The 17,134-nt window shown below is 42.6% G+C and overlaps 1 protein-coding gene and 1 long non-coding RNA gene across 2 annotated transcripts in view; both read left to right on the top strand.

The window, feature by feature from the left end:
* Window positions 1-55: 55 nt before the first annotated feature.
* Window positions 56-5,762, top strand: LOC308311289. Its single transcript, XR_013963622.1, has 2 exons — window positions 56-2,725; window positions 2,788-5,762. It is a non-coding gene; the product is annotated as an uncharacterized lncRNA (long non-coding RNA).
* Window positions 5,763-6,191: 429 nt separating this feature from the next.
* The window catches only part of LOC308310851 (troponin I, slow skeletal muscle-like), a 35,067-nt gene continuing 24,124 nt past the window's right edge, over window positions 6,192-17,134 (top strand). Inside the window, exon 1 of the mRNA XM_080757303.1 lies at window positions 6,192-6,305. The gene's annotated coding sequence lies outside the window, so the exon portion shown is untranslated. The remainder of the gene's footprint in view (window positions 6,306-17,134) is intronic.

Here is a 17,134-nt window from a genome sequence, read left to right as displayed (position 1 = left end):
TTGGGGTCAAGGCAGGGGGGATGGGGGTCAAGGCAGGGGGGGGGGTGGCGAAGGAGGAGTCATAGTGCCGTGATTGACACGCATGCACAATGCACAAACATGCATAATATTCCCCTGATACTTGCCAAACATCACCACTGTGTGCTGTACACACGCACACACAGCACCCCCTGCTGGTAGTTCACTTGTCATAAGAACGTCTCTTATGACAAGGTACACAAAACACACACACACAATAACACAACACAATCTGTACATTCCCCCCGAAAAGCCACCCACCCACCAGATCTCCGCCCCCCCCGCCATGTGTGTGCATGCGTGCATGTGTGTCTCTAAGGCTATTAAGAGTGAAATGGGGGTGGGGGGCGTATCTGACTGACAGCTGGGACAGCTGCTAGACTAGGCAACGCCTTCTGGGTCTTTGTCCCAGCGCAGAGACGGGAGGAGTGGAGAGGCCTGGAGGAAAAAGAACTAAAATAATGCACTGAAAGACAAAAAGACAAAACAAAAAGGAAGGGTGAAACGGTATCCTGGTTTTAGGCTTGAATAGTGCTGAAATTTAACAAGGAATTAAATGGCACTGGGAGAAGGCCTGTCATCGTCATGTGTGTGACATGTGTGAAAGGAATTCTTATTTCGTTTTGTAAACGGAATCGGCATGACATGTTGCCAAATACTGTTGAGGTTCGGAGACTTCGGACCCAACCAAGAAGGATGCATACTGTGTACCGAACAGAAGAACACTCAACAGTGGTCTAATGTTCATTTAGGTTTTGCTTAAGTTGTCAACTGTGATGTCTTAGATATGTTGTTATTTGAGCCTGCGATCATTGCCGACCATATGTGATTATGTGGATAAGGGAGCAAACATAACTTGCATACAATAATGTCAAATACATTGAGGACAACTAACTCATCTTCATGCATCCTCGCCATAGCCCCCCCCCCCTTCACACACACACACACACACACACACACACACACACACACACACGTTTGTGGTACTATACTTGTAAGGACATACATTTTGCCATCTTTAACCCTAAAGCCCGTAATAGCCAGCTCACAGAGTACGTGTCAAAGTGTGATACATTGTTGTCAAAGTGTGATAGATTGTGAGCTTGTAGATCTGCAAAACGTTTTAAACCATAAGCCTAAAACAACCATTTATCTCTCTCTCACACTCACACACACACACACACACACACACACACACACACACACACACACACACATACACACACACACACACACACACACACACACACACACACACACACACACACACACACACACAAACAGAGACACACTCTTTATCTGAACGAAGAAATGTGGAAGGTACCATGTACGGCTCCTCTGGGGGGGAGGTACCATGTATGACTTTTCCAGAGGGGTGAATAGGTTGCTAATTGAGCTGCAGTATATCTGCTATCTGCCAAGGACCAAGTGAAGAGAACACTGGCCTCTTTGATGCATTCTTTGGGTTCTCAAGTGGCCTGACATAGATATGAAGAGAGGGATTAACAAGAACACACTTGCTATCTGTTAGACATTTAGAAAGTTATAGGAGATGTAAGTGAGTTTTTATTTTAATTTTTTATGCTTTTGTTAAAAGTAAGCTGAAAATAGCTATGTTCTGAGAGTAACAGGTCTCCCCGTCTCTCCAGCTCATTTGAGACAAATTTAATTTTCAGGTGAGGACACTGGGGGGAAAAATATAATAATTTTACCCACTTTTTTTTTACACCTATTTAACAATAAAGATGATGTTTCTGATACTGATACAGGAAAAGAGCAGGGACAATTGGAACTGGAACACTATGAAATTGAAGCCGATACACTTTATTGGGTTCTCTCCTGATTGGATGGAATTGGTACAACCGTACCTCAAAATGTAGGCCTACTTTATGTTATTGTTTACCAAAAAAAAGATCTGGAGAGATGCGGGAAGACTCCTGCTAATACTGAACAAAAACTCTGTAATGATGATGTAATGATTACTCTCAGAATGTTGAGCTATGTAACACTGTTACTGAACACACACTCTGTACTAATGATTACTATCACAATGTTGAGCTTTAAAGGCCAAAAATATGACACCCCCCTTGAATTCATGGAGATTTCTTCCTGGTGGTCGATGAACAGCACCAGCTACCCGGTCATCGAATTATTGGCTCAGGGTCAGGACTCTGACAAAAACTAAATAGGCCTAAATCTCCATAAATACAAGGCTTCATGGGGTGTGTAATTAATAGAAAAGAAGAAATATTTTGGGAGTAAACTACTCCTTTATCCTTTAAAAAAAAGAAATCACTTACTTAAGAATGAATTAACAGTTTTCTTCTGGTGCTGGACGCCTCAGATAATTTTCTACCTTTCATCGCTCTCATTTTGAGTGTAAATGCAGGGACGCTGAACGAGCCATGTCCTAAATGTTCATTTTATACGATGTCTTTTATTTTTTACCTCCTTTGCACACAAGGGAAAACAAATAACTTGGTGAAGTAGTTGTACTGTACTGTAGTTTGCCATGTGTTAACCTGCCATATATTGCATCAGGGTTCCTTTTCCTTTGCATATTGAACACAATGACGTTGGGTGGAGATGTTGTTTTGTTCTGCCTTTGTTTAACTTCGTTCTAAAGTCTGTGCCATACTGTCAAAACATAAGCTTAACCAGCCTGAAGATCTACAAGCTCCAAACGTGTCGAATCGCAATGTGGACAGTGTTGTGAGCTTGCAGATCTGCAATTTTCCAATGCGTGACACCAATGAAAAAGATGAAAAGAACCCTTGTTTTTCTTTAATAGTTTTCATCCATGCCTTGTCCCTTTGTTGAGTGCCTTTTAGGATGCAACAAAGGCAAAAGGAAGCATTGCAAAAATAAGTAATTTAAAAAAAACCTATAGTTCCACATTATGCTGTTGCCTTTTACTGTAACTGCAGCTTAGATTTCTTTCTTTTTCCCCCCACACGGTATATTGTGAATTAACATTGAGATATGTGCTCCATTCAATCCCAGCCGTGTTGCCACATGTTATCTGTTACATGACATAAGAAGAGAGGGGTTTATTTGTCACCCATACATATACCCTCTGCATTTGATGCTAAAATACCCCCCCCCCCCCTGCCCGACAGCCTCTCTCCTCCAAACTTTAGCCTTCATAGGCTATCTTTATTTAAATTTGTTCTTCTATGGTCCATTTTTCCCTCTCAACACCAAATGTATTAGCCAAAGTGTTGCGACTCGTTGTGAGCTTGTAGATCGGCTATCTTCGCTGAATGTTCACCCCAGAATTATACGTATGTATGTATGTATGTATGTATGTATTTATTTTACACATCATCAAATGTTTTATGATCTTGATTCACCAGGAGTCTGGATGCCTTTTGGTTCCCATCTTCAAATCTAATTTATATAAATATGTTTGAAAAATGAATGGGTTTTCCATCTGTGGCACCACAACATTCCTGCCACTGCTATGCCCTATAGGGTTTGTGTGGTTAAACAACAGACTGGGCTGTAATGAGCGTAAACATCAAGTCTTAATCTCCAGCTATACTGTATATTTTTGGTAAAGTTTTACTGTCGTTTACAGTCCAAATGCACATAATATGGATCCTTCCTTCAGACTTGGATTTGAACCTAAAGTTTACTTTACCAAATTAGATTGAATTAACAACGACCCCTTATTTATTCTGCTGTCTAATTGTGAACGTGTGACATACTGTGTAGTTACATCTCGATGCGTGCTAATATCTGTTATATTTTTGTTTTAGTTTGTGTATGTTTAGTTACTTGAAACAGACAAGACTAGAACTTAAATCCCAGCCATATCGAAGACACATCTTCTAAGGCAGTCTGTTTAACTTGACAGTGAAATGTTCTCATCAGATACGTATGTCTCTGGATCACATTGTCCTTGGCACTGTTGTTCTGCCAACCCACTCTGTAAGTGAGCGAGTCAGTCGCAGTGTGCCAGATAGATATACCTCTCTCTCCTTATTTCTGGTACAATCTCTCCCTCTCTCTCTATTATTGAGCCAAGTGACCAAATTGTCATAAATATGTGTTTTTAAAACGTCAGCAGAGAACAATATTATCGTAGTGGCCTGCACGCACGGCACACGTTGCTCTGTGCGAATGTTAAGAATCGAAACAATATGTTTCTGGTCCTGTGTTGACATGGTGGTGAACGAACCGTTACCAACAGGACAGGTATAAACCCTGGAGAAATCATCATTATATAGCCGAGCAGGGATTCATTTATTCATTTTCTTTTCTACGTTACAAAAGGTACACGTCTTACAACTTACAAGAATGACTCAGGCTGGTGGACAACAAAAGTAGTCTTGTAGGTAGGCCTACAGATTCCAACAGCCCCCCCCCCCCCCCTCTCTGACACACTGCACTGCTTTCATCCCACAGTCTGTTTCCCAAAACATGGGTCACCAATCCATTCACGGGTCGCGAGTAAACATCCCTCTATTTTTTGTTACCCACATTAACTTGAGTCAAACAAAACTAACAAACTTCACACACACTCCCATCTCTCTCCCTGACCTATTGTTAGCTGGGACTCGCAAAATCACTTCTTTCTGGTACAACTGATTTTAGAAATCACTCTCTCTCAAGTGACACCAATAATATGTGTATGACTTCTTGGCTTTTGTTTTAGAAAGAAAATGTCAGTAGAAAATCCCTCTCCTGCAGGCTCAGTGAGGGTGTCAAGAACTGAAACCATGTTGGCCTACATATCGTACCAACAGTGTAAATACTCCATTGTACTTGGGTTATTTTGATATTCCATGTTCTTTGCCTACTTTTTTTCAATAAACATGTGGCAGGGGTTAAATTGAACAGTGGATTGTTGTTCATTCCTCTCGCTTGCAAACGTAAACAAAAAATGCTAACTTTATACTTTCGTTAAGTAAACAGTGAAATATAACATCATGTTATGTGATGATGTCGCCCTGTGGAGTACTGTACTGTTCAGTAGCATGCAAGGACCTTTCTGCTGTTGATGATGATGTCTTGTGCAGATGCGTGTAGACAGTGTTCAAAACCAAAGCTGGTCTCGCTTTGCAGGCTCAGGAAATGCAAGGGCTTGAAATACAGCCAAGATGTTACGTGACATCTCTTATCCTGGCTGCACCATCTGAGCAATTGCTGTGGATTGTAGAATAAAAAATAATATCAGACCAGACAATGGTAGTTAATTGCAAATAATTCTTTCTTTTAAGATGCCTGAATATCAAAATGGCAAATGACTGGTGTTTGACACACAAACTAGAATTATTTGCAGAAGTTACTTGACGGTTCTACTAAAAGTAGTCCGTAGTCCTTCGTTTCTTGGGTATGTTTTTAACTGAATTGCAGTAGGATGTGTTTGATGATGTAATGCCATGCCTGGTTACTTTTTGGAAAATGTGACAAATGTGTTTTATTTGCCTTGACTTAATGACTTTGTTTATAAAAAAAAATCATATAAAGAAAAACAAAAACAATTGTGTGCACCAATTTTGTCAATCACTTGTTTTGTTTAGTGCAAGTTGTCTGAGGAGTGACCCTGCCTGAGCATGTTAAAAAAAGAAAAAAATACCGGGAAGTTAAAAAGTATATATAAAAAGAAAAACATATTCAAGGACTGAACATACTCTATGTGGGAAAAAAAACTATGATTAATGTGAAAACAATGAAGAAGAATCACATCCATATACAAGGCAAACATTCCAATAAAGGAAAGATGGTGAAACGCCAAACACATTGTGACTGTTTTGTGATTTTTAAATGTAGTTTTGTTCAATTTAGGTTGAGGAGTGGAATCTGGAGACCTGCACAGTGCACCCTCTACTCTTCCGCCACTCCCCATTCTCATTAGCCCCTCCTCATTCACAATCACTGTATCCACTACACCTGCCTCCACTCACCACAGCAGTGGCGTCACTACGCAGCAACAGGCCCTGACGCAGGATGGTCCAGAGTGCCCCCCCCCCCCCCCCCCCCCCCCGCCAGCCAAAACAATGTGCTATCAATCTATAAAGCCATGTTATGATGTTGCGCAGCACGGAAAACTAAAAAGCGGCAAGCTAGAAATGCTTAATAAAGTAAACAACAAAATAATCAAGTTTCACAACATACAAATCATGGGTCGTGAGTGCTGCGCTCGTAGATTGGCTGTTTCTGCTAGGAGTAGACCAACGATGGCCGTCAGCTCCCGAGACTTCACCCCAACCCTGAGTCCTAACCTTGGGTTCCTCATCCCATTCCACATTCATCGCATTTCGTTTCAAGAAATTGTCAAGGTAGGTGTGGTCTCTTACTAGTGAAATGGTGTCTGTGAGTGAGAGTTATGTGTACGTGTGCACTGTGGCTTTCGGGTTTTCAACTGATTATGAACCAGGGACCACCACCCTGACTGAGAATCAACCTTACCTGGGGACCACTGTTGTGTTGGAGGGGGGGATATGGGCGTGGCGTGGGGGGGAAAAATTACCTTTCCTTATAATGGTGAGGTGACTCAACCAGGCAATCCAGTAGTTTCCCCTTGAGCTTCTAACTCACTTTTCTGTGTAAGTTCTTGATTGACGTCCAATTTCCCATAACATTGACGTGTCATCATAATGTCACCAGGTAATTTAATTACTGCATCTCAACTTGTCAATACTGGACGGACCACCAGTTGAAAACATGATATAGTACATTCAGTAGTATTGATTCAAGTACTGACATTATTTTACCCATTCAGGACGGGAACAGATTTTTTTTTTAATGAATATTTGCTGTTTTTCAGAAATCTTAGGTCAGGATTTAGAAGGCATTTTTAGAATCAACAATATCAGTGCTACAGTAAATGGGTTAAGTAAAACTAAATACCGCAATGTAGAAATACTGTACTAATGCTTCAAGTAAAAGTCTGGTGTTCAAAATGTACTTGCGTATAAAGTAAAAGTACTCATTATGCAGTATACAATCCCGTGTGTGTGTGTGTGTGTGTGTGTGTGTGTGTGTGTGTGTGTGTGTGTGTGTGTGTGTGTGTGTGTGTGTGTGTGTGTGTGTGTGTGTGTGTGTGTGTGTGTGTGTGTGTGTGTGTGTGTGTGTGTGTGCTCCACCCACACAGTCTCTGTGGTAAGTTCAACTTCCTCAGCTGGCACAGGAAGTACATCCTCGTGTGTGTGTGTGTGTGTGTGTGTGTGTGTGTGTGTGTGACGGAGACGATGTTTGTCTGGGTAGCATAATGCTGAGTGTACAGTAAGTGTCAGGAGCTAGTGATAGTCTCACACTAAGTTCAAACTTAAGCGTAGTTACAGCTTAAATGACAAGCTATGCTAAGTTTGAACTTTAGTGTGAGGTGGTGCAACTGGCTCCACATGTGCATTGGAGCAGGGTTGATTGTCATCACATTATATATCTAGCCTGCAAGCATATAGACTAGAGTATATAGGCCTTACTCTGTGGGAGGTTGGTTGACACTGTAGAGGGTTGACTTTATTGACACGGACACTAGAGGAAACGTCTCTGCAGGAAAGTGAGCAAAACAAGCTGTCAGAGAGAGTGGAAAAACAACTTCATGTTCAGACATGGTCAGCCATTTGGCAATACAGTCTTTGTCTTCCAGTGACACAGCGTTGTTCATGGCCAAAAACCTATTTTGTTAGCCGTCTTTCAGATTAACCTCTCTTTTGGCTGACTATTGACTTCCTTTTTCAGTGTGTTCCTCCTTGTGTGTTGTTGTAGAATTCTTTGATTCCGATAGATGAAGGATAAACGAATCAGGAAATTGCAGGACTCCATGGTCAGGATTCAAACTGAATTATTTTATTTCATAGTTTCTCAGTACAACAGAATGACAGCCTACCTGCCTCCCAGTCTCCCCCATCAATGTCCCACACACCCTTATATTGAGTGTGTGTGTGAGAGATGCATAGTTTCATTATATAGATATTCCACTGTTAGGGTCTTAGCTTATATATGATGTCTTACCAAAGTTACCATGTACAGTATGTAGGCTTGTTGTCACGATGTTCATCAGCAAAAGTAGGACCCAAATGCAGGATTGTGATCTATTGCTTTTGGGCACCCCTGCTGTAGCTATTGGCAGTGAAAAAGGTTGACACAAAAAGCCCTCGAGGGCTTTGTGGTCCCGAGGTTCAGAGTGTAAACCTCAGGATACTTTTCAAGATTCAAATAAAAAAATCACACCCGTGTGAACTGAGTGGTGCAATTTCCCCCCCCCCTCATTATCCCTCTCTGTTTCTGGTGCCCCCTACTGGTACTAATAAGTCACATACTCGTGCTCATTGACGTCACATAGGCGGACACAGGGTCACAGAGTCACGGACATTGCTGTTCCTTGGAGTGGTTGCACCACTCAAAAATGGCACAAGCAGATGTACAAGCTGAACATATTCGCTCTGCGCTGTGTTTTGAGCTTGTGGATCTGCTACGTAGACACTGTACTGATCAAGTAGGCAGTTAATCGATGAAAAAACACCAAAGTTAAATGGCAATAACCGGTTTCTGCCTGACACCAACGATATGCCCCTTTACTGTACGATAACAGTTGACTAGAATGTTATTGTCCCCGATGGGGGGATCTGATGAACAGTCTGGGTATTTTGCTCCATGCTGATAATGTGGTCAGCCAAGTGTTATTGCTTCTCCCACACGCACACTGGAATGTAAACACTGACCAGAATGGTGGAGGAATTAACTCCCGCTGAGAATAAAACAATTTGCAGTTCGTGTATAATGTTGACAGATCTGAGCAGCAGGTTTTAATTAGCCTCTGTAACATCAGCGCACCAAACCTTTTGCACATAGAAGCAGATTCTGTGGCTTTGGGATTTCTCGACAGTTCCACAACGTGAATAACATTCACAACGTGGAACTGTTGCACAATGCAACGGTCTGTCAACTGTTGCATTGTCCAACTGTTGCACAATGCAACTGTTGTGCATTGTGGAGAACCCAGGTAGCTGTTGCACGGGTAGTTCCACTGAGCCAGCTTTCTGTTTGAGAAGCACCTGCTCATCTATCTTATTTCCCAAAGACAATTAAAGAGCAGACATTCAGGTCGACTCAATGGAATTCCGAAAGAATATAGAAGTATACAAAACCTGAACGGACAAAAACACTGGCTTTCAGGACTACAGTACATCGTCGTATGAAAACATTGTGTGAACAGTTGAACACATTTTCAGCTATTATTTCTATATTTACCTTTTTGTATTTGCACATGTGGTACATCGAAGTAATGCCTAATTTACACCAATGGGTGTAATGCACCCAAAAATGGCAGATCTACAAGCTCACAAGTTAACACATTTAGAGCTTATTTAGTCTATTTTCGGCACAACTTTTATACATTTTTAGCCTGTGTTTTTGTCTGGCAGTCTGGATATCTTTCACTCCTAAGGGTTGAGCACAGCCCTGTCTAGCTGGAACTGTTTTTCTGGTCCATGAATTTTTTAAAGATCCTGTCAGCAAAAAGGAACACAGCTGCCTGCCAGGCTACGTACTGTACTGTACAGTACTACTGCATCGCTCAGAACCCTCTGGGTTCTGTTTAGGAACATGGCCCCAGTTTGTTTGTCTTGGTGGATAGAGACAGAAGACAACTGGGACAATTTACATGTCCGTGGACATGATAGTTGGATTTGGCATAATAATAATGAGATGTGTGGGGACACGGTTGATGGATTAAGACTCCAGGTTGCACGTGCTCGGGTGGTGCAGTGGTAATGTGCCTGCCAACCCACTATGGTGCATCCGGCTTTGTTGAGTGTCATTATTATGAACACAATTGGCCATGTTTGGGGGGAGGGAAGCCAGGCATGGAGGGTGACATTATTTTGTCACCGCGGTCACTCCTCGTGAAGCAAGGAGTGCTGGGTGGGATGAGTAGGACGAAGGCTGTCTACCCTCTCCCGGTGGGGGATCCTCACTGGGAGGTTAGTCAGTAGGATACGACAGCAGTGAGGGGGGGGGGGGGGCCCTTATTGGCTGGGTTTCCCAAATGCATATGGTGTAAGACTTGTAGTGAACCTGTGAACATAGACATTTCATGCATAGAAGTGCCACACAATGGTAGGCCTCAGGCCTGAGGCCTGGTATGGCACACACACACACACACACACACACACACACACACACACACACACACACACACACACACACACACTTTTATATATGATATTTAATGTACATTTTATAATCATCGTTAGGTCTCTGCTAAGCATAGACAACTTGTTGTGATTTGGCACTGTAATAAAATGTCATTGAATTGATAGTGGAGCCGACCCGCCCAGCACACAGCAAGACACTTAACCCTTATCAGCCGTGTGCTCATTATGACCATGGAGCAGCCATCAACTGGGTGAGGCTGAAATTGAATTTCCCATTAAGTTATATATGGGTCCTTCTTATAGAGTTGTAATGTCCTTATTTACTGCTACTGTACATGCATGATCTTTTAGTCACTTTCAGCCAGGCGTTCCTATTTTCAGTTTAGTCAACTTAAACAAAAAATACATTATTGGATATTGTAACTGTTTTTTTTACATTTGTCAGCTGTTTACTATGTTTTAAACAACAAAGCAGAAATGCATAAATAAAAAACATAAATCAAGACACATGGAAATATAAGTTTTTTTGACTAGTGAAGTATAACTGCAGCGACAACAATGAGAGGAGTTTTACAGAATACTAACCAAAAACAAGTAGCAAAAAGAGAAATACAAAGGAAAGAAGCAATGGAATGGACATAATTTACGGGAGGCCTGGGGGAGAGTGTCACGCACGCACGCAAGCGTGCACGCGCACACACACACACACACACACACACACACACACACACACACACACACACACACACACACACACACACACACACACACACCAAGCCTGTTCATTCCGTCCCATATTATGGATCTGGTCAGATCTCCAGCTGGGGCCATTTAAAGGGCATCTATCTCTCTGTGATGCATAATATAGTGTGACATCATTAGATTATGGCCTCTCCCCAGGAAGTCAATTGGTAGGACAGTTTAGTTACATTGACAGACACATATATATACAAACACACACACACACACACACACACACACACACGGAATAAGAACTACCCAAAATAATTACCCGCGATCATAATTTTAGGGCCTATCCAATAAAATCCTTGATTTTGCGGCGTAGTTTCACTGATTTAAAAAAATACAAAATAAATGTAAGTGTACTTTCCAGAGACTAGTGAGCATCTTATCCCATGGGGAAATTAAATTTTATTGGGTAGGCCCTACAATTATGATTGCAGGGGCCTGAGCCGTGGTTCAGCGGTCCAGGCACCCTGAGACTGGCAGTGTGCCGTGGGCTCGACGGTCCCCACGGCCTTTATTGCATGTCACTCCCCCATCTCTCTAACCTGACGCTGCCAGATCCAAGAAGCTTGCTACACACATTTGTTTCACAGCTTATTGGGATCTGGGATCTCGGGAGCCAATTCGATGACGGGGCTGTTCCTTTTTTTTTCAAGATACTTGGTAGATGATTGGATGGGACAGTCTGTCTATCACCGTGTGGGCGTGCAAACACAACCAATCATATTGACGTGTCTACGTGACGTATGGTCCGGTTTCGCACATATCACGGCCTTAGCTCACGGTGATTGGTTCAAATCGGGAGCGGTTCGGTGTTAGCTCAACCCCCTGAGCGATCTCAGATGGATGCTGTCTTGGGGAACATGGTTACTCAATACCGCCCCCATCTGGCAGAGTCAGGTTACCCGTGTGTCATTGTGGATGCAGGGGATGGGTAATGTCCACCAGAGGCTGCCAGTCAGACAGCATGAGATCATTCACAACACAGCAACAAAAAACATTAAAAAAAAAAGATTATGATCACTGGGATTTTTTTTTTTTGTAGTTCTTATCCTGCCTGATGACTATACAAATCACTGACTATCATGACGTAAGTTACCATCCGCTCCCGACTGAATCACACTGCGATTTAGTAACAGGGGAGGGGCGGCGGTGGCTCAGGGGTAGAGTGCCTGGATGGGAACCGCAAGGTTGCCAGTTCGAACCCGGGCTCCCCCAGAGTTACTGTCGAAGTGTCCTTGAGCAAGACACTGAACCCCTAATTGCTCCCGATGTGCTAGTTGGTGCCTTGCATGGTTTCCGCTGCCATCGGTGTATGAATGGGTGAATGTAATGCACAATCTATGTAAAGCGCCTTGGATAAAGGCGCTATATAAATGCACCATTTACCATTTAACAGAGACCAGGCTTTCCTCCGAGGTGGAAAGCCTAGTGACGCAAGGTTACATTCATGATTGGGGCCAAGACTATAAAGAGAGGCTGTTGCCGGCTCTCATTATCTCCCCAGCATCCCAGAAGAGAACACCTTGATGATGTAATTCCTTAGTTACGTTTTTGTATGATGGGCTTAATAATTGGTGTATTTTCTTTTTTTGTTTAGTTTAGTTTTTTCTGTTTTGGTAGTTGATGGGAGTCTGGTGAGAGCGATGGGCAATAGTGCGTGTGTGTTGTCTGTCTTTTGAGTTTGGCCATCCAAACTTCTTCTTTTGTTTGTGTAGGATTTTAGTTGGGTCATAGTGTCTCTCTCAGTATTTTGTTGTTTGCACTGAAAATACAGATTTAAAATAACCGTCATTGTACTTATGACCAGTCTTTGCATTTATTTTGTTTTACTGAGGTTATATTTAGGAAGTAGGTTAGGTATATAGTTTAGGAATAAGGTTAGGTTCAGACATAGTTCTGAGTTTACGTTTAGGAATAAGGTTAGGTTTATCTGTAATTTTACTTTTAGGAATTAGTTTAGGGTTAGATATAGTTTTACTGAGGTTACGTTTAGGACTAAGGTTATAGGTTTAGGAATAAGGTTAGGTTGCCGGGTGCCCGATTTGACCCGGGGCGAACATGTTTTCGGGTGAGCGTTCTTGTATTCGAATTAAATTATGTTTCACTTCACTGGATTATATTTCATCTGTATTGCATTTGCGCAATAGATAAGGCCTGGTATTAATGTCCCGGCAGCCTGAGGGTTCATATTGTGTATAATTATGACACGATAGCACACACACACACACACACACACACACACACACACACACACACACACACACACACACACACACACACACACACACACACACTATAACATGTGGATATTTATGGAGGATGAGAGAGGTGATGTAATCCCGAAAATTAAATGAGTGTTCCTGTTTCCGAGTTTTCTGTTTCCCCTCATGGCCACTGGGATTTCTCAAATGTCATTTCCTTGTGAAAAGGGACACCAAAGTACTAAAGTATGAGGTAAACCAGCTTTGTCAAGAGCTGTAATCGTGTCTTATATGCCCTAGCTGTGAATATATCATCTGTCGGGTAGAACCTCATACTGTACAGCATGTCCAAAACTATTACTTTTCAGGATTCAAATTCAATTTGCATCATGCTTCGAGCTTGTAGATCTGCTAATTCTGATGCTTTTGTGTGACACTAGTATGATCAAGTAGGGCATGTTTAAAAAAAAGAAACCCAAGAAGTTAGAATATGGCGATAACTTTGCATCCTGTGTGTGTGTGTGTGTGTGTGTGTGTCACGTAGTAGCCCACTCCAATGTGAAGTCTGTTATTTATTGCGTGATGACAAAAGTTACATGATATTTGTTTCCTTTGGCATCTGTGTCATTTTAGATTTAGTGTTGGCTATTTTAGTGTTTGGGAGAGGCGAACACAAACAAGCTTCTCCACTGGTGCCCAATGTCAGCTCCCATTACATCTAGCAGCGTGGGGACCCCTGGGCCAATTAGGGCAGGGAGGCTGTACTCTTGCACAGCCAGTGATTGCCCGTTCCTGTGCTGCCCCCACCCCTGCTGCTGACATGAAGGAGGGATAATAAGAGAGGTCGGTGGGAGGTGAGCAGCACACCGGAACCTTTCACTTTTCTGGAGCGAGACATTATTCTGTTTTTAAACCATGGTGAAAATAGCATTTAAAGGAGAATTTGCCTTCGCTAAACTCCACTCCAAAAAGCGATTGTCCAATGCCAATCCAAATAGTTTAGCAACTGTTGCTATGTAGGGCAAGCTTTCGTCACCTGTCAATTATATTTTGGATGGCTGTGTTGTTGAACACATACACAGCTTAACGTCGGGAAAGTTACACGACTACGAGCTACCCAGGTGATGGCAATAATACTAATGACTAATGTCTTACTGTGCAACATGAAAACTCCCATCGGACGGTCGTTAAAGTTGATTGTTGGATACTGTTTCTCCTATCACCTCTTATTTCCAACAACACTGCTCAGATGTGATTATAAATAATGTTAGGGAAAGGAAGATTTCTGACCAATCTGCAAAGAAAAATGCTTAACAATAGCTTTCTTTACAAATGTGTCCATAAAAGGTGTCCACTATCACCTCTCAATTTGTTCCAAGTAACCCAACTCCCTTGGGAAACTTTGGGACAGCTAGCTGCTGAAAGTTAGGGTAGTCCTACCATTAACCCATTATACCAGTATATGCAAAAAAAAAACACGACCATAGCAATCGTCACAAAATGATGAGTCATCACAATTGTAAGAGTGTCTATGGCCTTCTATAGAGAGGCAAATATTGTACGTTTTACTCTACTAAAATTACTACGTTAGTTACTAAATGCTTTACCAATACTCCAGTAACGAAATGCCTCAAAATGTTACAATTTTGAGGTATTTCACAAGGACAAGTACAGTACTTGAGTAAATGTACTTGGTTACGTAACTCCACTGGCTCTCATCTTTCTTTAGTGTGTCTCTCTTTGCTGGGCTTTTCTCCCTGATGCCATTCTCTGCATCCAATCCATTATGTGGAACAAATCTAAAGGGGGCGGGGAGCCTGATGAATACCCCTGGCACGCGTTCCAAGAAGTGAAGGGCAATTTGGAGATGGCCTGCAGCAGCTAGTGTCCATTTGGACGGATTGAACAGAGATGAGACTGTGTGTGTGTGTGTGTGTGTGTGTGTGTGTGTGTGTGTGTGTGTGTGTGTAAATATATCTATGAATTGATTTGAAAGGGACGTAACACATTTAATTATAGGGATTGATGTTGACCTGAATGTGTATCTGGTACAGCTCCCACACCCTTAATGGCTCTGGATAGCAAGCGAAGCATGCAAGAAAAAGTGGGCCTTTTTATGATGGCAGTGTACTGATAAAAGTACACTATGTATATCTCAGTTTCACTGCAGGACGAGGCCATTCATTCATGATGTGAGAGAGAGAGAGAGAGAGGGAGAGAGAGAGAATAGATGGAGCTAGTAATCTATAGAGTAATGCACAGCCAACAATGTAACATGAGTATGGTATCCACAGTTAAAATCAATGCAGAGCACTTTCCAGAGAAAGGACGCAAGATGAATGTACGGTCATCAAAATGCAGCGCTGGTCATCTTCCAACAGCTCGTGAATGCTAATGCCACCTGGTTGGAATAGAAAAAGGGATGCACTCACCTGCAGGGGGAGCACTGTCTGACATGAAACACTGATTACATGCAACGCGACACACACGCAACGACAAGCATTAAGCAAGGGTCACAGTCCCACATACTGTATGTGTGTGAAGGGAGTAGCCAATGGACACTGTAGTAGCCAACTTAATGTTAAACAGGCAAGGAGACGGTCAGCTAGAATCAACAAAGAGCAGTTTGACTTTGATTATAAGGTCCAATTGTAGGACAGCGACACAAAGTGTGGTTTTGAAACACGAGTCGTGTTACATTGCCAGACATTGTGCAATCATCATGAGGAATTTCATCTTTTAAGTGAGGCGATATTGAGAATCAAACTAGGCCTATAATACGCCCTATTGGGAGTTTGAACTTGGACCTAAATATAACACGTAATATGAACGCAGCGCCAGAGAGGTGGAAAGGAAACAAGTTACAAGAGAATCAGAATCTTTATCTTTATTGTGACATCACAGTTTTACAAGTAAAAAAGTGGGTGAAGTTCTTGTGCATAGTTCCCATCGTGTCATTTTTTCCAAGAAATACAGAAAAGGAAGAAGATAAGGAGATCAAGGCAGGAAAGAAAAAAGTGTGAGCGCTTTTATACCACAAAAAGTACAAGTAAAGGGAATCATTTAGAAGCTTGTTTCACAAACAGTGCAGCTGTTGGGTTTCTCAGCCGTACAACCAAAGGGTCTCATTTCCACAAATACATTTACACATAGTGTAGGCTATACGGTGCTGCGTTGCTACGCGCCCATTGGGCCATGGCTCTTTAGCCGACTGGTAACATACGTGCCATAAGGAATATAGGTCCCAGGTGGCTACATTGGTGGCAACAGTGTGAATAGGTACCTCTGATTCCTTGGCATTACAGACCTAAACCTTCATAGTCGACAGCACGTTACCTGCCTGGGGTGGAGGTCCCCCCAGTCATCATTGGATGGAAACCACCTCTGGGAGACTGGAGAGAGAGAGAGTGCAGCTGACATAATTAGTTTTTCTCTCCTATTTCTGTAAGTGTGTGTGTGTGTGTGTGTGTGTGTGTGTGTGTGTGTGTGTGTGTGTGTGTGTGTGTGTGTGTGTGTGTGTGTGTGTGTGTGTGTGTGTGTGTGTGTGTGTGTGTGAGTGTGTCCCACATGCATAGTGCGAGCGTGTTTGTGTGTGTGTGCATTTCCCACATGCGTGTGTGCGTGCATGTGTGCTCAAATATGGGTCTATGCAGTTCACAAGGAGCATATGGTCTGTGCAGTAATTGGCTGAGTCAGCAGTCAGCCCTGTGCTGTGCATGGGTCACTTCTTGACCATGCAGCACCGTTTAATGAAGAACATGTAATGGTTGAGGCGTGTAATGGTGAGGCAGAGAGTGATACATTCACCGACACGCGTCAGGCAGAGATGTAGCCTACGGCTGAATTACCGCAAACTGCCCGGCGACATGGAAACGCAACAGAGCGTGACAGACTGAATCTGAATACCCGACCAGGCAACCACCCCCCCCCCCCACACACACACACACACACACACATACACTCATACTTTTGAAATGTAATGCAAGCTACGGGATATACAGTAGAAGCTTTCACTTTATATAATCCAATGTTACGCATGGATTCAATCCCTTGCAA

The sequence above is a fragment of the Protomyctophum bolini genome (assembly GCF_963924005.1).
Source record: "Protomyctophum bolini genome assembly, chromosome: 23".
NCBI classification, from domain to species: domain Eukaryota; kingdom Metazoa; phylum Chordata; class Actinopteri; order Myctophiformes; family Myctophidae; genus Protomyctophum; species Protomyctophum bolini.
Note: the sequence above shows the minus strand (reverse complement) of the source record. Positions and strands in the feature narration are given on the sequence as shown.